The sequence below is a fragment of the Stegostoma tigrinum genome (assembly GCF_030684315.1).
Source record: "Stegostoma tigrinum isolate sSteTig4 chromosome 24 unlocalized genomic scaffold, sSteTig4.hap1 SUPER_24_unloc_2, whole genome shotgun sequence".
Lineage (NCBI taxonomy): Eukaryota > Metazoa > Chordata > Chondrichthyes > Orectolobiformes > Stegostomatidae > Stegostoma > Stegostoma tigrinum.
Window position 1 is genome coordinate 174421 of NW_026728042.1, and position 25580 is coordinate 200000.

Sequence of the window (25580 nt, forward strand, 5' to 3'; positions counted from 1 at the left end):
ACTCGGTATTGTCTCATCATTAAACAGAGATGCAAAAATGAATGTCGGCGTTAAAAATAAGATTTGTGATAGAGAAATAATATTTAATATCAGTGTTTCAAACAATATTCACAAGAGTGGAAACCAAAATTTGATGCTGTTTAAGTGTTTTGAGAAATGGACAAAACCTGCTGCAAATAGCAAGGGATTATCCTGTGTAAGATAATAAAATGTGCTCAGCTTTTGTGCTCCTGAGATGCTGCTGGGTCTGCTGTGTTCATCCAGCCTCACATTTTATTATCGTGGATTCTCCAGCATCTGCAGTTCCCATTATCACGGATTATCCTGTGTGTTGGATTCTAATTGCTTTCTCAGACAAATGCAAAGGTTTATTGGAGTGGGAAAGAGAAAGGTGGAATTGGTGAAGCTGATCATAGCTGGGGACGGTGACAGGGTGACAGAAATCCAGTCTGCACTGAATAAAACATCCTCTATACGTTTTAGTATTTCACGCTGTCACTGAGTCTAAAACAACATCCTCCTATGAATACTGTCACCACTTCTTCCGTCAGACAGAACTAAAATACATGAAATTATAGTCTTTGTTTTAAAATGACTTCATGACCTTTCTCTCCCTTTTCCCTTTCTAATATCCTCCAACACGATTAACCTCTAAGTTCTCTGCACTCCTCTTAACCTGGTCTCCTGACAGTCCCAAACTTCCATCACAGGTGGCCACGTTTTCAGCTACCTGAGTCTTAAGTTCTTAAGACCCTAAATATCTTTGCCTGTCACTTTTGTTAGTCACCCTCTTGCTTTACTAAGTTTTTGATCACCTAACCCGATATCACTGTTTTTGGCTGAGCATCCGTTTTTAGCTGCCCATACTCCCTTGAAGCACTTTGAGGTATCGTCCGACATGAAAGGCAGGCTGTACCTAAATGCAATATGTTGCTCTCAATTTATGTCAACATAAAATGATATCCATGTAATTTTTTCGATTTAGTGTTCTATAAGTTATTATAAATGAAGAAAATCAGATGAGAAACTGTATTTTAGAGATATGAGAAGAATGGTCACAAAAGATTATCATTCATCTCATAATTTCCAGTCCCAGGGATAAAATAACACAATAAATAGGAGCAGGAGTAGACAATATTGCGCCTAGGACCTGAATTCCTGCTGAATAGTGACCAAGGCTGATCTTACATTTCAACTCCACTTTCCCTCCTGCTCTCTGTTTCTCTTTATTGTCATAGCCATAAAGGCAATCCTTTTGGTCATTTGTGTGCACTATGTTGCGGAACGTTGCCAGTGGTTTGCCTGGCACCGGATACTAAATCCACTGTGCTGGATGAGTCCTCTGTAAGAATTATAATGTTGTCTAATTTATTGTCACCATTTTCAGGAACACAACCACAAATTTAAACATGGATGTACTCCATTATGCAGTGGCGTAAGCAAACAAAATTGGATGCTGAGTTGAAGAGGATGATGGGTGAAGATAAAGGCGTGACCAAATGCTTGACCAAAGAAGCTGGTGGCACAGGGTTGATCTTACAGAGGTTTATAGGTTTCAGAGGGTATAGGTTTAAGATGAGAGGGGAAAGATTTCAAAAGTACCTAAGGAGCAACCTTTTCATGGAGAGGGTGATGCATGCATCGAGTGAACTGCCAGAGGAAGTGGTGGAGGCTGGTACAATTACAACACTTAAAAGGCATCAGGATGCATAAATGAATAGGAAGGGTTTAGAGGGATATGGGACAAATGTTTGCAAATGGGACTAGATTAATTTAGGATCTCTGGTCAGCATGGACAAGTTGAACCGAAGGTTTTGTTTCCACGCTGTACATCTCTATGACTGTGTAGCTCTAACAGGCTGTATTGAAATGGGATGTAGCGAGTCAGGCATTAATCCTGTGGACTCTAAGAGGACACACTCTTAGAAAAGTCACCCTGGGAATTGGGTTCAATTCTTAACAGCTGACATAGACTTGACAGATAAACCTGACCCAGAGTGAATTGTGATGCTGTTTGTTCCATTCTAGGGGACCCCAGTCACCCATTCTCTTTATTGAACAGTGGTTCCATTTTGGATTCACTCTAAACTAGGCAAGAGGTTGATAACAAAGGAGAACTTTTGAAACTTGCCATTAATTTCACTTCACTTGCTGAAACAGTGTCGCAAACTTGTAATTAATGATGGAGAGATAAAACGTCTTTGATTTATCCAGCCTGCCCCAGAAAATTTGTCGTACTGAGCCTATTAACATTTTGTAGCTGTTTTGTGAGGAGGGGGAAAGTTTCTGACACTATTTTTCAGCACTAAACCTGAAGATAAAAGATTCATTGCCTTCATCCATGCCCAAGCATACAGTGCACATTTATCATTGACCTTACTTGTTGCTCATTGATTTTACTTGGCTGCTGTCTCTGACACGAGGGATTTAATAGCTGTTTATATTCAAGCTGCAGGGAATCTCTGCAGCACCACAAATCCTCCAATCACAAGCTCCTGTTAATCGATATTTTTTGCAGATTTATTTCTGTTTACATAAGGACATCTAAGTTGTGGTGGAATATAAGATTCAAAAGGAAAGTCACTTAGAGACAAGAAACAAAGTGTGATATAGTAGCAAGAGGTAGGCCAGCTAGTGGGAAGGATTTTCCTGGGAAGGAACCAAGGGATCGGTTAAAGTGTGTTTGCTTTAATGCAAGGAGTATCAGGAATAAAAGTGATGAACTTAGAGCATGGATCAGTACCTGGTGCTATGATGTTGTGGCCATAACAGAGACATGGGTTTCTCATGGGCAGGAATGGTTGCTGGATGTTCCAGGGTTTAGAACATTTAAAAAGAATAGGGAGGGGGGAAAAAGAGGAGGGGGTGTAGCACTACTAATCAGAGAGGGTATCACAGCTACAGAAGCTTCCTTTGTCGAGGAAGATCTGCCTACTGAGTCAGTATGGGTGGAAATTAGGAACAGCAAGGGAGTAGTCACCTCGTTAGGGGTTTACTACAGGCCCCCCAATAGCAGCAGGGAGATTGAAGAAAGCATAGGTCGACAGATTTTGGAAAAGTGTGCACGCAGTAGGGTTGTTGTAATGGGTGACTTTAACTTTCCTAATATTGATTGGAACCTCCTTCGAGCAGAAGATTTGAATGGAGCTCTTTTTGTAAGGTGTGTTCAGGAGGGTTTCCTAACGCAGTACGTTGACAGGCCGACGAGGGGAGAGGCCATTCTAGACTTGGTGCTCGGAAACGAGCCGGGGCAGGTATCAGATCTTGTGGTGGGAGAGCATTTTGGTGATAGTGACCATAACTGCCTCACATTCTACAAAGCTATGGAGAAGGAGAGGATTTGGCAGAATGGGAGGATATTTAATTGGGGAAGAGGAAACTATGATGCGATTAGACATGAGTTAGGAAGCATGGACTGGGAGCAGTTGTTCCATGGTAAGGGAACTATCGACATGTGGAGACGGTTTAAGGAACAGTTGTTGGGAGTGATGAGTAAATATGTCCCTCTGAGACAGGCAAGAAGGGGTAAGATTAGGGAACCTTGGATGACGAGAGCGGTGGAGCTTCTAGTGAAAAGGAAGAAGGTAGCTTACATAAGGTGGAGGAAGCTAGGGTCAAGTTCAGCTAGAGAGGATTACATGCAGGCAAGGAAGGAGCTCAAAAATGGTCTGAGGAGAGCCAGGAGGGGGCACGAGAAAGGCTTGGCAGAAGGAATCCGGGAAAACACAAAGGCATTTTACACTTACATGAGGAATAAGAGAATGGTCAAAGAAAGAGTAGGGCCGATCAGGGATAGCATAGGGAACTTGTGTGTGGAGCCTGAGGAGGTAGGGGAAGCCCTAAATGAGTTTTTTGCTTCTGTCTTTACGAAAGAAACCAACTTTGTAGTGAATGAAACCTTTGAAGAGCAGGTGTGCATGCTGGAATGGATAGAGATAGACGAAGCTGATGTGCTGAAAATTTTGTCAAACATTAAGATTGACAAGTCGCCAGGCCCGGATCAGATTTGTCCTCGGCTGCTTTGGGAAGCGAGAAATGCAATTGCTTCGCCACTTGCGAAGATCTTTGCATCCTCGCTCTCCACTGGAGTCGTACCTGAGGACTGGAGAGAGGCAAATGTAATTCCTCTCTTCAAGAAAGGAAATAGGGAAATCCCCGGCAATTATAGACCGGTAAGTCTCACGTCTGTCGTCTGCAAGGTGTTAGAAAGGATTCTGAGGGATAAGATTTATGACCTTCTGGAAGAGCATGGCTTGATCAAATACAGTCAACACGGCTTTGTGAGGGGTAGGTCATGCCTTACAAACCTTATTGAGTTTTTTGAGGATGTGACTAGAAAAGTTGATGAGGGTCGAGCTGTGGATGTGGTGTATATGGACTTCAGTAAGGCATTTGATAAGGTTCCCCATGGTAGGCTCATTCAGAAGGTCAGGAGGAATGGGATACAGGGGAACTTAGCTGCTTGGATACAGAATTGGCTGGCCAACAGAAGACAGCGAGTGGTAGTAGAAGGAAAATATTCTGCCTGGAAGTCAGTGGTGAGTGGAGTTCCACAGGGCTCTGTCCTTGGGCCTCTACTGTTTGTAATTTTTATTAATGACTTGGACGAGGGGATTGAAGGATGGGTCAGCAAGTTTGCAGACGACACAAAGGTCGGAGGTGTCGTTGACAGTGTAGAGGGCTGTTATAGGCTGCAGCGGGACATTGACAGGATGCAGAGATGGGCTGAGAGGTGGCAGATGGAGTTCAACCTGGATAAATGCGAGGTGATGCATTTTGGAAGGTCGAATTTGAAAGCTGAGTACAGGATTAAGGAAGGATTCTTGGCAGCGTGGAGGAACAGAGGGATCTTGGTGTGCAGATACATAGATCCCTTAAAATGGCCACCCAAGTGGACAGGGTTGTTCAGAAAGCATATGGTGTTTTGGCTTTCATTAACAGGGGGATTGAGTTTAAGAGTCGTGAGATCTTGTTGCAGCTCTATAAAACTTTGGTTAGACCGCACTTGGAATACTGCGTCCAGTTCTGGGCGCCCTATTATAGGAAAGATGTGGATGCTTTGGAGAGGGTTCAGAGGAGGTTTACCAGGATGCTGCCTGGACTGGAGGGCTTATCTTATGAAGAGAGGTTGACTGAGCTCGGTCTCTTTTCATTGGAGAAAAGGAGGAGGAGAGGGGACCTAATTGAGGTATACAAGATAATGAGAGGCATAGATAGAGTTGATAGCCAGAGACTATTTCCCAGGGCAGAAATGGCTAGCACGAGGGGTCATAGTTTTAAGCTGTTTGGAGGAAAGTATAGAGGGGATGTCAGAGGCAGGTTCTTTACGCAGAGAGTTGTGGGAGCATGGAATGCGTTGCCAGCAGCAGTTGTGGAAGCAAGGTCATTGGGGTCATTTAAGAGACTGCTGGACATGCATATGGTCACAGAAATTTGAGGGTGCATACATGAGGATCAATGGTCGGCACAACATTGTGGGCTGAAGGGCCTGTTCTGTGCTGTACTGTTCTATGTTCTATGTTCTATATAAACTTTCTGATTAATATTTAAAATATCATCTCTTTTTAGTTTGGGTTTTGAACTTTAAGTGAGTAACATGTGGATCTTCAGTGTGTTTGAAGTTAATAATTAACTTGTCAGTATTTCTGTAGCCATGGTGATTTCTTTAAAACAGTTTGTGAGGGCTACTTTGACAGTGTGATTTGTTCTTATTTTATTTTATTATTTTACAACCTGGCATTGTAGATAATTATACCTCAAGGTTTTCATTCGAAATTTTGAGACTCGGGCAGTTTCCTTTCAGCTTAAGGGATCTATAGCTTAGAAGGAAGAGGTTTTTATTTCAGTTTTACTTTATTTTTGGGCATTTCTATGAAGTCCTTGCATGGAGATGCATGTGTAGAGCCATGCATCTGAGAAAGGAATACAGTAAACTTGATTATCTTGGAGGGAGGAGGTACTGAGAGTCCCACTCCAGAAATGTTGGGATAAAACCGTGAAGAGGACTTGAAGCTGAGTTTACTTAGCCTCAGGTGTATGACAGTTCCAGGAATTATCTATCAGAGGTTCCAGTATTGGACTTGGAGACACAGTTATTTTAACCTACCAAGTTATTTGGGAAGAGATTCTGGTTTGAATAATGCAGAAGGGTGTTGTTAAGTACTGTAGGGATATGTTTAATATTATAAAGGAGTATTTTGGGACTATAGGATTCTATTTTTACTGTGTGTTTAAAACTCTTGAATTTGTATTATGTGTAAGTAGATTGATTTACCTATTTAACTTCATTTCTTTTGCATTGTAAACTCCTGTTTTATTGTTAAAGTAAAATTTGCAACATTTTACTTTACTTCAGCAAGAGACCACTTAGTTAAAAACAAAACAAAAAATGATCTGGCAAACCAGATTTCAGTCTGGATCAGTCAGGGTTGTCTAGTAATGACATCTGTTGGGATCAAAACACAAAGTATAAACCAATTGAACCTTGAGGCCTCAAGAAAGACAGCACTTGCGTTCATGTAGCACCTTTCATGACTTCAGAGTACATCAAAGATCTCTGATGAAGGGCCTAGGCCTGAAACGTCAGCTTTTGTGCTCCTGAGATGCTGCTTGGCCTGCTGTGTTCATCCAGCTCCACACTTTGTTATCTTGGATTCTACAGCATCAGCAGTTCCCATTATCACTAAATCACAAATAATGCTCAGTTTTAGAGTAGTTCAGGCTCTACAATGTAATTTATTCGGTTTATAATCTCTGTAATGTCAGCTGCCTCAGGCTATCTGCCTCTGAAGCCCTCCTTATCTCCAGATTTGATGACTCTTATGCCCCTGCAGCTGATCTCCTGTCCTTTACCCTCTGTCGTATGCTTCCAAACTTCTGCTTCCTGTATTTATCCCATTCCTGGTACCTCCCATTGAACATACCTGCTTTTCCTGACTTGGTTCCCAGGCCCCCAGTTTAAAATTCTTGTCTGTGCACTTAAATCCATTAAATGCCTTGGTCTTCCCCACTTCACTTTCCTCATCTAAGCCTGCAAGCTTCCCATAATGCCCCATTCCTCCATTTCTGCCATCTTATGCCTCACTTTCACTTTGATCCACCATGTAGTAATGTGGGATTGACACTCTCCTGTGTGAACAGCGACAGGTTTTGCTGGCGGGAAGGAAGGAGATGCTATCTGGAGCCTGACAGATCCATGTGATCTGATGGTGTCCCGACTTAGCTCTTTCTGCACTTGTTCTGTATCTATATCAAGATTAATGGTGTAATTCCCTTCAATCAACAAACCACTGGTGCCTTCAGCTCTCTGGCACGCAAGCTTTGGAATTCTCTCTCCAAATCTCCGATTATCCAAATTACTTCTTTTCAAGCTGACCTTTCTGACCACACTTTTAGACATGTGGAATCATTGGCCTCCATTTGTATCATAAATGTTGAGTTAGCCCACCATGACTCTGCCTGTCAATGAGCAAGACCAGGGCAAACCTCCTAAAATCACTGCCTTTGGCTTGACAGGTGGAGGCCAATCAGCCCATCATGCTTGTTCCAGTCAATAAACAGCATGCAGGCAAATCTCCTAATACCGTGTCTTTAGTTTGACATTCCCCTTTTTATTCCAGTTCCATTCTAGTGATATGTTGTTGTTACATAATGCACATCATGATGTAAAGCATAAATATTGAATCCTGGGAGAGTCAATTCTTGTGCAGAAATATCTTGAAACTTATCTGTAGAAATGTTTAACTTGATTTTTTCAATGCCAAAGCAGTTCCACTGTCTAAAGGAAATGGGAGTTCTGCAATATTATTAACTTTTTGTTGAGTGGAACGGCAAATTCAAATGCTACAGCACATTGTTGCACTTACGCGCGCATAAATCCCGAGCTTCCTTTTCATTATTTAGTATCTGCAGCACTTTTTAGACTTTGAAACACTTTCAAATCATTTGTGAGTCAGAATCCAATATCAGTTGATGACTGAATGAGATGTTCTGAAATGCAGGCCAGATTGTACACTGAAAGACTAAGTGCTACAAGGGCAAGCTACAGTCTGCTCGAGGTCACACCAGAGCGACTTCTCAATTTTTTTTTTCTTTGAATAGTGTGTCCTATTTAACATTTATGCTGGCAGCGCCTCTCAATATATGAATGTAATATGATCCTGCCGACTCAACAGTTTTGATAGGAATCATAATTTTACTGAATTATGCGCTGTTGAATGGTCTTTCATCATGTTGTAATAAGTCAAACACAATATCAAAATGAAGGTCTTGAACTACACTTGATATACAAATAGGCCGGATTACTCTCATCTTCAAGATGAAGACTGTCGAGCACCAAGACTTTGTTATGTGTTTATGTACATCGAAGGCGTTAGTGGTGATTTCTACTTTAGAAGCCTATCTTATTGCCATTTGAGGTATGCCAGCGATGACAAAAGCCTTTGCAAGCCCTTGAAGCTCATTCGCCTGATACAAGAACTCTGCAATCATGAGAAGCGATTGTATTTTGAATGGTCTGCGTTGTTTTCCCTTTAGCTCTGTCACACTCTAGGCTGGCTGGCTCCTTAAAGATCTTTCAGTAAAGATGCCGTGTTTTCCTTGGGATCTGTTTCAGTTGCAATTATCAGCCAATCTCCTGCGAGGTCCTTGTTGCCACGATCCTCTCAAAGCGGATTGAAACTTAGTTACGAATCCGCTAATGACGACAGGGGAGAAAGAGAGGTTTCATTGTTTTCTTCAGTTGCACCAAGGGCAGTGGAATTCTGGAAGCTTCTCCTTCGAAACGCTGCAGCAGGTGATATTTTCAAGACTGAGGTTATCTGTCAGGTAAGAGTTTTCAAAGATATTGAACTAGTTAACACAGATGATGTTTAAGTACCAATCAGTCAGACACCGGGATCGAATGGTCACTCCGTGTTTCAATGAGCATTAGAATGTGAACAATAGGAAAACGTGGATACTGAAAATGATTCATGAACGGACCACCATGAAATGAGGCAGTCCGGTGACTGTATTCCACTGCCAGGGGCCTGTATAATGTGGCATTGGGCTTTCACTCCTCAGGAGTTGCTGGACAATGACCTGGTAGATATGCTAGTCCCAGCAGAACTGTTTGTTGTCCACCGAACTGGGATCCCGGGGTTGTTAGATCCTGAGTTGGCCTTAGTGAGTGGCACAGTGGCACAGTGGTTAGCATTGCTGCCTCACAGTGCCAAGGACCCATGTTTGATTCCACCCTCAGGCGACTGTCTGTGCGGAGTTTGCACATTCTCCCTGTGTCTGCGTGGGTTTCCTCTGGGGGCTCCGGTTTCCTCCGACAGTCCAAAGATGTGCAGGCTTGGTGGATTGGCCATACTAAATTGCCCGTAGTGTTCAGGGATGTGTAGACTAGGTGTGTTATTGGGGATGGGTCTGGGTGGGTTGCTCTGAGGGTCAGTGTGGACATGTTTGGCGGAAGGGCCTGTTTTCACACTGGAGACATTCTCTGAAAGAGTTATGGATGGAGAGAGATCAGGGAGGCTAGCCTGGGCGATGAGTCCGTCAGCGGTGTAAGTGGGGAGAGGGCGGACTTGTTGGATTTTGAAGGCCAGATGGGAATGTAGGAAGCAGGTTGGGTGGACAAGATCATAAAGTAGGGGGAAACGGCCTCTGTTGCATACAGGGTACAAGAAGTAATCTTCTTCCTCCTTTCCTTTTCACCAAAGCTGGTGATAAACAGCTTGCTGACCCTACTCCTGATCAGTGTATATTTTTATGCTCCGAAGTACTATCACCCACGGCTGAGTGATTTTTCCACCACCAAATCACTTTAACTTTTGTTTTGTTTTCCTTTTTAAACAGTAACCACCACTAGTAAAAGATGTTTACATTTAGATGTTTACAGGCCATTGAGGAAAATGCAAACTATCAACAAGTGAGGAGGTAGGGAGCAAGGGAAGGAACAAAAGCAGAATGGACTTTTTGGGGGAGATAAAGCAGCATCTCCCCTGCAGTGCCCACCTCTCTCTAAAGGCACTGAGAGTATTGTTGGACATTGCGAGCTCCCTCTCCAAGGGGACCTGGATGGCCAGTATAGAAAGGATGGAGGGCCTGAGTCAAGTTACTTCAGGGCTTCAGTAGGTCTAAGAGCAGGTAGTCTATTGGGTCCTCACTGACCACCCTGCCCACCCTCAAACCTCCACCAATAAGATGGGGACCAGGTTGGGATGGGTGGGAAGGCAATGGACTAGCCACTTGACATATCTTTTGGAAATTGCTTCCCTCCAAAAATATGCTGTCTAGAAGATGTGGACTGTAAAATTCAGCCCATTAATTGAGCTAGTAAACCAATCCTCTAACATAATTCGTTCAGTGATTGATGACTGAGAGGTGTGGTGCTAAGGCAGAATTTATTAATGACAGCTGTTGGCCTTATTGTTAGCTGTGGCTCAGTCTGTAACACTTTTGACTCTAATTCAGAAGGTTACAAGTCCAAGCTCCACTTCACACACTTGGTTAAGAAAGTCCATGCTGATACTGCTGGCCTGGACTGAGGGCAGGTCCCAGGACACTGAGGTATATCAGGGGTGTGGGTTGCGGGGAGCCTGCTGTGCTTGGGCTGGGGTCCTAGGCCACGTGTAACACTGGGGCCTACAGATTACTGCCCCTGCCCCTGGCCAAGTGAGTGCTGCATTGTCTCTTGAAACAAGATGTTTAAACCAGAGAGGATGATAATGGTACGATGTGTGAGCTGGCACACAGCACCATGATGACCAGTGGCTACTACAGCGTGGCACAAATAGCAATCCACAACATCACTTGGCAGGTTCATGTACCTCCTGTGCTCGAACTTGCTTCTGAAGGATTGGCCTTTTCAGCCAATTAGCAAAGGTTCATCACAGGGAAACCTCATGCCTCCAATAGGCTGTTGCTGTACATCGATTATCCCCTATGGATGGGTTGGGCACCATGTTATTTCTGACAAGATTGTGAGGCAGTGCACTATGCATCTTTTCCTTGGCTGTCTCACTCAGACCATATGGGAATATCCACTGCTAATGTAACTTAATTGTGCAGCCCAGTATTGGATGTGATGAATTGCCTGGAGCAGGCTGAGAGTGGGGGGAAAGCTGTAAACTTAGCTGAGCTTGTACAATCTGGACTGGAGCCAAAGGAAAATTGGTAGGAAGATACAATACCTCAGTTGCTAAAGATATTGTAAATGTTCCATGTGAAGTGTCAGACAGGAAATAGGGAAGACAACTTTATCTTCAATCATAAAGTAGATTTTAAAGAAGATTACAAAATCACAGTGAAAGGTGAAGGCCCACAGTGCTGGGCAACGACAAGGTAGATGTTCGTCTAAGAGATTAATTGGTTCATACACCCGGACAAACTAAGAATTTATATCAGAAGCAGGTTTACCTATAGAATAGAATGATGCAGCACAACAGGAAGCTATTCAGCCCATCATGCACTGCTGGCTCTTTATATGAGCTGTGTAATTAGACCCACATGTGCTGTTCTGACCCCAGAGCCCTGCTGTTTTATTCTTTTTGTGTGTTTGCCCAATTCCAATGACAGTTATGATAAAATCAGCTTTCATTACGTTCGGGGTAGTATCCTAGACCCAACCATCTTCCGCTGCTTCATCAATCACCTTCCTTCCCTCATATGGTCAGAAGTGGGGATGTTCGCTAATGGTTGTACAATGTTCAGCACCATTCGTGACTCCTTGGGTATGGAAACTGTCCATGGTCAAATGCAACAAGACCAAGTAAAACATCCAGACTTGGGCTGATAAATGGCAAGACAAAATCTAAGTTTTTCCCCTTGATATACAGTGACACATTCAACCCCCACTAACAACAACTTAGTGACTATTGGGAACTAGAAATTGAACTGGATGAATAAATACCATGGCTCCAAGCACAAGTCAGAGGCTGGGTATTCTAGAGCAGACAATCCACATCCTCAATGCCATCAGCTAACAATAAATCAGGAAAGTAAAGTAATATTCTCCACTTGCCTGGATGGGTGCGGTTCCAACAACACTCAGGAAGCTCGACACTATCCAGCACAAAGCACCCCACTTGATTGGCACCTCGTCAACCATTGCAAACATTCACTCCCTTCACCATCGCCACAGAGACAGTGGCTTGTACCTGCTACAAGATGCCCTGCAGCAACTTGCCAAGACTCCTTAGACTGCACCTTCCAAGTTGCACCTTATATATCTAGAAGGAGAAGAGCAGCAGATATATAGGAACACCACCACCTGCAAGTTCCCCTCCAAGCCTGTCACCAATCTGACTTGGAAATTTATCTCTGTTCCTTCACTGTCACTGGGTTAAAATCCCGGAACTCCCTTCGCAGTAGCTCTGTGAGTGTCTCTACCTGTGATGTTCAGGAAAGCAGCTCACTACCATCTTCTCCAGGGAAATTAGGGATGGGGAGTAATTGTTGGTCCTACCAGCGATGCCCATACCCTGTGAATAAATAAATAAAATAAATTTAAAACATTAAGGCAGTTAATTCTAGTTCATAATAACTTTGTTGAAAACTAACCACCTCACATTCCCTCCCTGCAGATATTGTTGATTACGTCAAATCTGTGACCTCTGTTAAGGGTTTCTTACAAAGTTTAAATATTGAAGTTGACCAATGGGCCTCAAATATTTATCTTCTGCTACCTTGCTTCTGATACTGGTACCCATCTCGACAACAAGTGGACCAGTGGCTAAAGAATAAATCTATGTATTTATATAGCTGCTTTCGCAACTTCAGGCTGTTTCATAGCATGTTCCAGGTAATTAATGACTTTTGAAGTGTAGTTGTTGTTGTAATGTAGCCAAGTCATGGACAACAATTCCTCATTAACAACAGTGTGATCATGATGGTTAGTTTGCTTTAAAGATATTGGCTAAAGGAAAAATAGTCGCCAGGGATAATTAATTCCATCGGAGAGTCGGTATGTGGGTGTCCAAAAAGCAAGTCTAACAGACTCTGGAGATTCCTCGTCCAAGCGCACCCAGTGCCTGATTTACATTACCAGCATAAGGAAGTGATACCACAGATAACCACTGTCCCTACCAAGTCCAACCATCACCATACCCTGATTCCCAATGGCCTGGGATTTCCTTGTTGATACTTGGACTCAGGTGGGTACAGCACCAACATCTGCTACTTCTTCCAATGGTGCTGATGAGCAGTAGAGAGCTACCAAGATCCCATTGGCTGGCAGCCCTCAAGGACAATATTTCCACTCACAGCGTCCTTGGGCGTGTCGATGGTGGCCACTTCATTGCCTGATGGGCACTTTATACAGCAGGTTTCCCCAGTAGAGGTGCCTGAACTTCTGTCTGTTCTCCAGATCTGGGGACTGAGACCCCTGTTGCACACATTAAATTCTACCTGACGCTTTAATTTTAATTCATTGGCTGCACGGCTGTTTGAGATGTCCTGTGGAATGAAAGGCACATAGGTGCCTTTCAGCTATCTAAACTCAAATGAGATATGTGTGTGGCTTGGGAAGCTTTGTAAATGCCAGCTGTTACTACTCAGTACAAAAATGTTACCCCATTTTTGTTCTTCCTTTGTGGGATACATTTGACTGAATGTGGTAATGGAAGTATTGGAGTAAAATTATGGGCAGATTGTGCACTGCATTAATTATTCTGATGGCATGCCTGTTACCCAGTGTGTTTATGATGATGGCATATGGTCTATGTACTGGTTTAAAAGCTCTACTTGTACTTGACAACTTAAGGGAGAATTTGTAGCATTGATCTATTGAATATTTGATTTCATCTACCAACTTTAGCAATTAATCACAATGATATAACTGTTTCCAACGACCCCTCTGTCTTAAATGCAAAAGTTAATAACTTGAGGAGTATTCTGTTAGACTCTGTTGGGACTGGGCCAGTGAATTACAGATGTTTGGTTTAATTAAATCACTGTTTGCACTGGATTATTGCTGGAGCAAATCCAACTAACCATTTTTAATAACCTAATAATCTGGGGTTTCCTGTTTCATCTGTCTGCCAGTGAGCTGATGGGAGATGAAATAAAACCATAAAATCACAAGAAATGGCAGCAAGAGTTGGTTATTCAACTCTTCCAGTCAGTAAGATCATGGATGATCTGGTGGTGGCCTGAACTCCAATTTCCTTCCTGACCCCCTCAGTATCCCTTGTCTCCCTTATTAGAGGAAACATCTCTCTAAGCAAACCTTGAATATCAATGACACAGCCTTGACTGCTCTCTGGGAGAGATAATTACTAAGAGTAATGATCCTTGGAGACAAAAAACTTATCTTCCTCTCCATCCGAAATGGGAAACTCCCCGTTTTATGTCTGTGCTGCCTGTTTTCAGTTTCTTGCATGAGGGGAATCCTTATCTCGGCATCCACCCAGTCACACTCACTTAAAGTCCTTTAGATTCCAACAAGGGGACTTCTTGTGCTTCTAAATTCCAATGAGTATAAGCCCAACCTGCTCCAACTTTCCTTGTAAGACAATCCATTTATCCCAGGGATAATAGGAACTACAGATGCTGGAGAATCCGATATAACAAGGTGTAGAGCTGGATGAACACAGCAGGCAAAGCAGCATCGTAGGAGCAGGAAGACTGATGTTTCGGGCCTAGACCCTTCATCAGAAAACGGTCTCGGCCTGAAACGTCAGCCTTCCTGCTCTTGTGATGCTGCTTGGTCGACCGTGTTCATCCAGCTGTATGCCATTTATCCCAGGATTCAGCCTAGAAAACCTTGTCTGAACTGCTTTCAGCGCAAGTATATTTTCTTTCAGGAAGAACAGTGGAAACTGTACCTAGTAATGCCCCGTATAGCTGCAGCAAGTCATCCTTCCTTTTACTTTTCAACCTCCTTCCAATAACAGCCAACATCCCATTTCCCTTCCCCAAGACTTGCTGTAGCTACATGATAACGTTTTGTGATTCATGCACAGTGACATCCAGAGCACCCTGAAACATGGCATTCTGCAGACACTCTCCATTTGAATAACCTGCTTCTCCACACTTCCTGCCAAACTGGACAACCTCACATTTTCAAACATTACACGTCATCTACCAGATATTTTGCCTGCTCATTTAACCCATCGATACCACTTAACACACTCTTTGGACTGTCCTCATTCAGAGATAGCAAGAACTGCAGATGCTGGAGCCAGAGGTAACACAGCGTGGAGCTGGAGAGTATCAGAGAGGGTAAGTGAAGAAGGGTGTTCCTAATGACTGGAGATTGCAGAACCAAAGGTCACAGACTAAGGATACACAGTAGAACGAAGATGAGGAGAAATGTCTTCGCCAAGAGAATGGTGAGCCAGTGGAATTTTCTATCATTGAATATTTTTAAGACAGAGTTAGATATTGTTCTTCGAGCTAAAGAGATCAAAGAATATGGGGAGAAAGCAGGAACAGGAATGAGCAGGCATGCTCATATTTAATGGTGGAGCAGGCTCAAGAACTGAATGGCCTACTCCCAGTCCAATTTTCTCTGTTTCTATGTTAAATTGGGAAAGGGGAATGGATAATCCGGTAGTTAATTAATCATTGCTTTAAGCATAAAATTAAACTGAACATTTATAACTCACTGACCTATTTCCAAACACATATAAATAGGATTCAGACTTGATTGATATTCCCCAATAAGGACAAACCAAAGTGCTTTGAAACAGACAAAGTGTAGTCACTGCTGTAACATAGAGAATGTATTTACATAAGTTCCTACAAACAGTAAATTTACTTGCATGAGCTCCCACAAACTGTAATGTGATAATGACCTGATAATCACTTTTAGCAATGTTGATTCCAGTGAGATCTCACCTGTTTTTCCTCGAAAGAATACCATGTGATTTTTTTTACTTCCACCTGGGAGAGCAAACAAAGGTACAGATTTATCACCAATGCAGCACAGCAGGACAGGAAATGAGAATTGTTACGATTCCAGCTGCTTCAGCAAGTGGAATAGTCAAACCCCAGAATAAAACCTGCCTCGCTAGATCTTTTTCCCCTTTGTCAAACCTTGTGGTCTTTCACTGAAACATAAGCACATCAGACTACAGATTAGATTTTAACAATAAAACAGAAGTTTATTACATTGAAGAAATAAAATAAACCAAAATATCAAATACAGCAGTTTCAAAAATTTCAGAACACATTGCAAAAGAAAGTTACCCATGAGAACTTTCCCCTTGACTACTCACAAACTTAAAGCTTAGCCTTCCTCAGTTTTTTCATAGTCTGCGGAATTCTAACAAAATACTTTAACTGTTCTAAACAAGAGATAGAAGTTACAGAGACAGAGACTGCATTGTTTTAAATGACAAAGGAAATGCTTTTGTAAAGTGCAAAAAGTGTAGCAATGAGATAAGTACAGGAATAAAAGATGGATCCAGAAAAGGTGTGAATGCTTTCAACAGTTCCATTACCAGCAGCTTTCCAATACAGCTGAAGGCAACATGTTGTGTTATTCTGAATAATATCCACTGAGAAACCTCGCAAAGATCGCTTCTCAGTGAATCAGTCATGAAACTCTCTGAGGAATACTACAATATGATCAGTGTTACTGCTGTGGAATGCCTACTGAATGTTTAATGTTTAACCACACATCCATAAGGCAGCCCCACAGTCAGTGCACCATCCCTTTACTACCATACTACATGGGCTAGATATAGCTTTCACCTCAGTGGGCAAGAACTTAAATCCAAAAACCTTACAACTCAAGAAATAAATAGTGTTAAAAACCAAAAGAACTGTGGATGCTGTAAATAAGAGACAAAAAACAGAAGTTGCTGAAAAAGCTCAGCCGGTCTGGGCAGCATTTGTGAAGAGAAATCAAAGTTAAGGCTTCAGGTCCGGTCACCTTTCCTCTGAAATAAATAGTATTACTCACTGATGTATAGCTGACAATAAAATTCGGACTTTTTCTCTCCATAAATTCTGCCAGGCCTGTTGAGTTTCTCCAGCGCTTGCTGTTATTTCAGATTTCCAGCATTCTCAGTGTTACGCTTTCAATGTAGGCGTCAGCTGGCATACCCTTGGAGGTGTTTGTGTCCTGTTTAGACCTCCCCAATATGAAAACATGTATATGGACATGTGGTTATCTTAGGAAATGATGTTGAAGCATCCCCTAGGCAGGGATGTAAGATGTAGCAATTTCCCCAGATCTTTAACTCCTGCAGCGAGGCGCCAAGAAGCTTTGCCTAGATTTCGGAATGGGCTACAACACGGAAAATCTCCGATACTGTCTGTAATGAATATAGTATCCATTGTCAATCAATTCTGGAGAGGGATTCAGGAGATGAGATTTTTATGAGTAAGACCTGTGCTCAATTGAAGTGCAAAATACTGAGTTTAAATTCCTTTCCTTGTACATTATTTTCATGTAACTGCAAAATGAATTTGAGATTTCCCATGTATACGAATGATAAACATGCAGCTCTGAAGATGTTGAAGAAATTCACTTCATTAAATAGTGCTCCCAATCAATATTTGCGAGTGAAAATGGATTCTAAAGTGAAATTTCATATCCTACTAAAACAGTGCTGTGTCCAAGGGCACAATTAACTTGCATTCAATGCTTGTCTTTGGGCAAATAATGTGCACAACAGAATCATTGGTTGTTTCCCTTCCGGATCAGAAGCACCTCTGTTAGTCCTCTTTCTCTTCTACAATGTCTAAAACTATACAGTCTGCTCCCAACAAAGTTTTTTCATTTATTCTTCTTTTGCTGGTGCTATGATTCCAGCTGCTGTTGTTACAAGCCAGGCCACATCCTAGAATGAAATCTGACTTGATTATCAATTTTTCTTCAATTTAGTGTGGCAGCCTTTCACTAAAACATAAGCACACAAAGCTGCACATTTGGTTTTAACAATAAAACAGTTCATTGCACTAAAGAAAGTAAAATACAATAAAGCAAACCAAACTAACTATATAACACAGTTTGAAAGGTTGCAAAACACAACAAAACAGCATCCCATCTACTCCCTAAAACAGTCACTTTACAGTTACTTAACAATCTGGAGCGGTTTTCTTTCTCTGTCAAATCTGCATGTTAGATTTAACTGCTTCTGCTCAGTTTCTGTCCCTCAAATTGTGGGGTCTTCCTCCTTCACCATTCACACAACTGAGAGTTTAGACTTCCTCAGTGTTTTACTAATCCACACGGTTCTCTCCACACATTCCAGCTCTGGAAGTTTCACTAACTATACCCTTTCACAAAAATAGCTTATTTCCTTAGCCACTCTGAACCGTCTCCATTTCTAGGATAGATTATACTTGGTTCTGACCCCAGTTGAGTTGAGAGTATGACTTGGAGGGGAACTTGTAGCTGATGGAGTTGCAAACCATGTGCTGCTCATTGCTCCCCCCCCGCCCCCGACCCCCGTATCTGTAAACATACACTGTGCCTCTAAGCTGATCAGTATTGTGTCATTTATTGTGTATCCTATTGACTAGTTTGCCCTCCCCAAATGCCTTACTGCACATTCCGGCAGATTAAATTCTATTTGTCCCTTTCTGTTAACCGATCAGCCCATTGTTACTATATTCCAAGTCTGCAGCTTTCTTCCTCTTTATCAACCATGCACTCATTTTTAGTCTATCATCTGCAAATTTTTAATGGTGCCCTCTGCACTTAAGTTTGCTTCTTTGCTATATACCATGAAAGGGAAAGGACTCAATACTGAACCCTGTGGAATCCCAATAGAAATGACCTTTCAACTACAACTACAGTGAGCATTACCCTTTGTCTGCAGTCACTGAGTTTATTTTGTTCCATTTGCTACTTTCCCTCAGATTCCATCACCACCTTCTGTTTTGACCAATTCATCATGTGGGAACTAGTCCAAAGCCACCTTAAAACCTACGTAAGCTGCATCAAATGCTCTACTCTCCTTGACCCTCTTTAACACCAATTCAAATTGGTGCGGCATAGTGACTCTGTGGTTAGAACTGCTGACTCACAGCACCAGGGATCAGGGTTTGATTCCAGCCTCAGGAGACTGTCTGTGCGGAGTTTGCACACTCTCACCATGTCTGTGTGGGCTTCCTCCAGGTACTCTGGTTTCCTTCCACCGTCCAAAGATGTGCAGGGTAGGTGGATTGGCCATGCTAAATTGCCTATGCGAAATTACCCATAGTGTGCAGGGACGTGTAGATTAGGTGGATTAGCCACTGGAGATGAAGGGTTACAGGGATAGGATAGGGGATGTGTTGGATGGGACGCTGTTTGGAGGGTTGGTGTTGACTTGATGGGATGAATCGCCTGCTTGCACCCTGTAGGGATTCTATGAATCATGAAATTCAAATATAGAATCAAGTTCATCAGACACAAATGAAATCAGAAAATCCCAGAACTGCTCAGAAGGTCTGGCAGCGTCTGTGGACAGAGAAACAGAATTAATGTTTCATTAACCTGTCATCAGAAGTCCAAAGATAGGTCCATTGTGCTGAATATTTCCAGCGTGTTTTGGTCTTACTTTAGATTGCCAGCATTTGCAGTATTTTGCTGTTGTACTACCCAGACGTGATCACCCGTGAACAAATCCACACTGAGTGTATTTAATTACAAAGCGGTAGTTATTAGGACAAGTGACATAAAGTATTGCCAAAAAGGCAGCTTTAAGGAGGAAAGGGTGAAAATGGAGGGGCATGGGAAGGGAATTCCAGAGATTCAGGCCTAGGCAGCTAAAAGTTGGAGGAGGGGTGATGGTCTAGTGATATTATCGCTGGACTGTTAATCCAGAAACCCAAGTAATGTTTTGGGGACCTGGGTTCGAAACCCACCACGGCAGATGGTAGAATTTGAATTCAATAAATATTTGGAATTAACAATCTAATGATGGCCGTGAATCCATTGTCGATTGTTGGAAAAACCTGTCTAGGTTCACTGATGTCCTTTAGGAAAGAAAACTGCATTCCTTACCTGGTCTGCCCTACATGTGACTCCAGACCCACAGCAATGTGGTTGACTCTTAACTGCCCTCCGGGCAATAAGGGATGGGCAATAAATGCTGCCTGACCGGTGACGCCCTCATCTTGTGAATGAATAAAGAAAAATGCAACAATGTAAAATTAGACAGAGATAGAAGTTACAGAGACAGAGACTGCATTGTTTTAAATGACAAAGGAAATGCTTTTGTAAAGCGCAAAAAGTGTAGCAATGAGATAAGTACAGGAATAAAAGATGGATCCAGAAAAGGTGTGAATGCTTTCAACAGTTCCATTACCAGCAGCTTTCCAATACAGCTGAAGGCAACATGTTGCTTTATTCTGAATAATATCCACTGAGAAACCTCAGCCAAGATTGCTTCTCAGTGAATCAGTCATGAAACTCTCTGAGGAATACTACAATATGATCAGTGTTACTGCTGTGGAATGCCTACTGAATGTTTAATGGATATTTTAGTCTCCTGAAGAATGGATGTAACAGGGATGCTCTTGAACTCTCCTTGTTCATTCCTCAGTGGAAAATGTTGGGGAAAGAGCACAAGTTTTATACTCTATCAAATCTTCACACCTCGTAATTCCATTATTGGAGCTTCATTCTTGAGACCAGATAGAAGAATGTTTTATTAATATAGATGCTACATAGCCACTAATAAATCTAACAGGAAACTCAGGAGAAGCAACTTTGCCCAGAAAGTGGTTCAAATTTGAACCAGGAAGAGTGGCTGAAATGATAGCACAGATACTTTTAAGAGGAAGCTAGAGGAGCACATGAGGTGAAGGGGATGGTAGGGTTAAAAAGGGGTAGAAAGAGTCTTGTGTGAAACATAGATAACATCATGAGCCTGTTTCTGTACTGCAAGCTCTGTTTGTTAAGCATTGACTTCAGAATTAAGCACAGTCTCTCGAGAAAAGGCGATTGTTTAGAACAGTTAAAGGAATAAGTTGTCTCAGAGTAAGGGTTATTATTTGTGAATCTTTCAGACCCCGAGTATTTTGTTAGAATTCTGCAGACTATGAAAAAACTGAGGAAGGCTAAGCTTTAAGTTTGTGAGTAGTCAAGGGGAAAGTTCTCATGGGTAACTTTCTTTTGCAATGTGTTCTGAAATTTTTGAAACTGCTATATTTGATATTTTGGTTTATTTTATTTCTTCAATGTAATAAACTTCTGTTTTATTGTTAAAATCTAATCTGTAGTCTGATGTGCTTATGTTTCAGTGAAAGACCACAAGGTTTGACAAAGGGGAAAAAGATCTAGCGAGGCAGGTTTTATTCTGGGGTTTGACTGTTCCACTTGCTGAAGCAGCTGGAATCGTAACAATTCTCATTTCCTGTCCTGCTGTGCTGCATTGGTGATAAATCTGTACGTTTCCTGGCTGTAACCGTACCAGGAAGTTCAAGAGTTCAGTGAAATGATGCTTCATTATTAGCATCAACTTCCTCAGGAATACACCACACAGAAAACATTTCCCGAATTCGTAGAATGTCTTCGTGGAAAAAGTTGGATCAATGGTTGTTTTAAATTTGTTCTCCACTGTGGAAAGTGGAGTGTTTCTCATTCGAACTGTGTATTGTGAAATAGTGGTGAGCTGCTGCTCGTTGTAAGTTATTATTTCATTAACATGAGAGTTCAATATTCCAGCCATTGTACCTTGCATTGTTTTCACTATTATTGTGGTTAACTCATGTGTTTCTGTTTAAAGTGGCATTTGATGAATGCTCGTGGACATTGTGCACAGGGAGTAAGCAATTTAAACTCCTTTAAACACTCTACATAATCACTATTAACCAAGATAATTCGTTGCATGGGTAAACCTAATGAGAAATTATATGTACTAATTTATATTTGTGTGTGTGTATATATATATATAATATTTATACATATAATATTTTATATATTACATATATATAATATTTATATGAATATATTTGTGTGGTTGCATTACCCGAAACACGACTCGGGTAGTGTCTCCCACCCATCCTCCTCCTCGAAGCAAAAAAAAAGTTTCTGTGCGACAGAAGGTAACTAGTTTATTTTTTATTCTTTATTTTTAATCAGTCTCTTTGGGAATTTAGAATAATGGGAACGGAGGTCAGGGCAGTTGAATGCTCCTCCTGCAGAATGTGGGAGGTAAGGGTCACCACGAGTGTCCCTGCTGACCACATCTGCGGGATGTGCACCCAACTCCAGCTCCTTGAAAACCGCGTTAGGGAACTGGAGCTGGAGCTGGGTGAACTTCGGATCATTTGGGAGGCAGAGGGGGTTATTGGGAGGAGTTCCAGGGAGGTAGTCACTCCTCAGGTACAAGAAAAAGGCAGATGGGTTACAGTCAGGGGCCGGAAAGGGATCCGGCAGGCAGAGCAGGGATCCCCTATGGCCATTCCCCTCAACAATAAGTATACCGTTTTGGATACTGCTGGGGGGGACGACTTACCAGGGGAAAGCAGCGGGGCACAGGTCTCTGGCACAGAGTCTGTCCCTGCTGCTCAGAAGGGAAGGAGGAAGAGAAGCAGAGCAGTAGTCATTGGGGACTCCATAGTTAGGGGGACAGATCGGAGGTTCTGTGGGTACAAGAGAGATTCATGGTTGGTGTGTTGCCTCCCAGGTGCCAGGGTGCGTGATGTCTCTGATCATGTTTTTGGGATCCTTAAGGGGGTGGGGGAGCAGCCCAAGTCGTGGTCCACATAGGCACCTACGACAGAGGTAGGAAGAGTGATGGGGATTTAAGGCAGAAATTCAGGGAGCGAGGACGGAAGCTTAGAGCTAGGATGAACAGAGTTGTTGTCTCTGGTTTGTTGCCTTTGCCACGTGCCAGTGAGGCGAGGAATAGGGAGAGAGAGGAGTTGAACATGTGGCTACAGGGATGGTGCAGCAAAGAGGGTTTTGGATTCTTGAATAATTGGGGGTCTTTCTGGGGTAGGTGGGACCTCTACAAGCAAGATGGTCTTCACCTGAACCAGAGGGGTACCGATATCCTGGGGGGGAAATTCACGAAGGCTATACAGGTGGGTTTAAGCTAATTCAGCAGGGGGATGTGAACCAAAATTGTCGTTCAAGCATAGAAAAGGTTGAGAGTAGGGAGGTCCAAAATAAAGTTTCAGGGACGCAAGATGGCACCGGCAAGCAAGCAGTTGGTTTGAAGTGTGTCTGCTTCAATGCCAGGAGCGTCCGGAATATGGTGGGTGAATTTGCAGCATGGGTTAGTACCTGGGACTTCGATGTTGTGGCCATTTCGGAGACACAGACAGAGCAGGGACAGGAATGGTTGTTGCAGGTTCCGGGATTTAGATGTTTCAGTAAGAGCAGAAAAGACAGTAAAAGAGGGGGAGGTGTGGCATTGTTGGTCAAGGACAGTATTACACAGTTGCAGAAAGGATGTTTGGAGACTCATCAACTGAGGCAGTATGGGCTGAGGTTAGAAACAGGAAAGGAGAGGTCACCCTGTTGGGAGTTTTCTATCGGCCTCCGAATCGTCCCAGATATGTAGAGGAAAGGATAGCAAAGATGATTCTCGATAGGAGTGAGAGAGATAGGGTAGTTGTCATGGGGGACTTCAACTTTCCAAATATTGACTGGGAACACCATAGTTTGAGTTCTATAGATGGGTCAGTTTTTGTCCAGTGTGTGCAGGAGGGCTTCCTGACACAGTATGTAGACAGGCCAACAAGGGGCGAAGCCACATTAGATTTGGTACTGGGTAATGAGCCCGGCCAGCTGTTAGATTTGGAAGTCGGTGAGCACTTTGGTGATAGCGATCACAATTCTGTTATGTTTACTTTAGTGATGGAAAGGGATAGGTGTATACCACTGGGCAAGAGTTCCAGCTAGGGGAAAGGCAATTACGATGAGATTAGGTAAGATTTAGGGAGCATAGGATGGGGAAGGAAACCGCAGGGGATGGGCACATTAGAAATGTGGAGCTTATTCAAAGAAAAGTTCCTGTGTGTCCTCGATAAGTATGTACCTGTCAGGCAGGGAGGAAGCTATAGAGCGTGGGAGCTGTGGTTTACGAAGGAAGTGAAATCTCTGGTCAAGAGGAAGAAGAAGGCTTATGTTAGGATGAGTGATAATGGGAACTGCAGATGCTGGAGAATCCAAGATAACCAAGTGTGAAGCTGGATGAACACAGCAGGCCAAGCAGCATCTCAGGAGCATAAAAGCTGACGTTTCAGACGTAGAATGAAGGGTCTAGATGAAGGGTCTAGGCCTGAAACGTCAGCTTTTGTGTTCCTGAGATGCTGCTTGGCCTGTTGTGTTCATCCAGCTTCACACTTTGTTATGTTAGGATGAGATGTGAAGGCTCAGTTAGGGTGCTTGAGGGTTACAAGGTAGCCAGGAAAGACCTAAAGAGAGAGCTCAGAAGAGCCAGGAGGAGACATGAGAAGTTGCTGGCGGATAGGATCGGGGTAAACCCTAAGGCTTTCTATAGGTACTTAAGGAAGAAAAGAATGACGAGAGTAAGATTAGGGCCAATCAAGGATAGTAGTGGGATGTTGTGTCTGGAATCAGAGCAGATAGGGGAAGCACTAAATGAATATTTTTCGACAGTATTCGCTCTCGAAAACGACAATGTTGTCGAGGAGAATACTGAGATACAGGCTACTAGACTAGGTGGGATTGAGGTTCACAAGGAAGAGGTATGAGAAATCCTACAGAGTGTGAAGATAGATAAGACCCCTGGGCCGGATGGAATTTATCCTAGGATCCTCTGGGAAGCCAGGGAGGAGATTGCCGAGCCTTTGGCATTGATCGTTAATCGTCATTGTCTACAGGAATAGTGCCAGATGACTGGAGGATAGCAAATGTGGTTCCCCTGTTCAAGAAGGGAAGTAGAGACAAACCTGGTAATCACAGACCAGTGAGCCTTACCTCAGTTGCTGGTAAAGTGTTGGAAAAAGTTATAAGAGATAAGATTTATAATAATCTAGAAAAGAATAATTTGATCAGAGATAGTCAGCAAGGTTTTGTGAAGGGTAGGTCGTGCCTCACAAACCTTATTGAGTTCTTTGAGAAGGTGACCAGACAGGTAGATGAGAGTAAACCGGTTAATGTGGTGTATATGGATTTCAGCAAGGCATTCGATAAGGGTCCCCACTGTAGGCTATTGTCCAAAATGTGAAGGAATGGGATTGTGAGAGATATAGCAGTTTGGATCAGAAATTAGCTTGCTGAAAGAAGACAGAGGGTGGTAGTTGATGGGAAATGTTCATCCTAGAGTCCAGTTACTAGTGGTGTCCCGCAAGGGTGGGTGTTGGGTCCACTGTTGTTCATCATTTTTATAAATGACTTGGATGAGGACGTAGAAGGATGGGTTGGTAAATTCGCAGACGACACTAAGGTCGGTGGAGTTGTGGATCGTGAAGACGGATGTTGTAGGTTACAGAGAGACATAGATAAGCTGCAGAGCTGGGCTGAGAGGTGGCAAATGGAGTTTAATGTGGACAAGTGTAAGGTGATGCACTTTGGAAGGAGTAACCGGAATGCAAAGTACTGGGCTAAGATTCTTAGTAGTGTAGATGAGCAGAGAGATCTCTGTGTCCATGTACACAGGTCCTTGAAAGTTGCCACCCAGGTTGACAGGGGTGTTAAGAAGGCATACAGTGTTGAAGCTTTTATTAACAGAGGG

General features: G+C 42.8%; 1 long non-coding RNA gene across 2 annotated transcripts in view; it reads left to right on the plus strand.

The window, feature by feature from the left end:
- LOC132207541 (uncharacterized) overlaps nucleotides 1–25580 on the plus strand; it is a 393348-nt gene that overhangs the window by 74866 nt on the left and 292902 nt on the right. For both annotated transcript variants that reach the window (XR_009443524.1, XR_009443525.1), the window contains exon 4: nucleotides 15140–15317. This is a non-coding gene — a long non-coding RNA (uncharacterized LOC132207541). The remainder of the gene's footprint in view (nucleotides 1–15139; nucleotides 15318–25580) is intronic.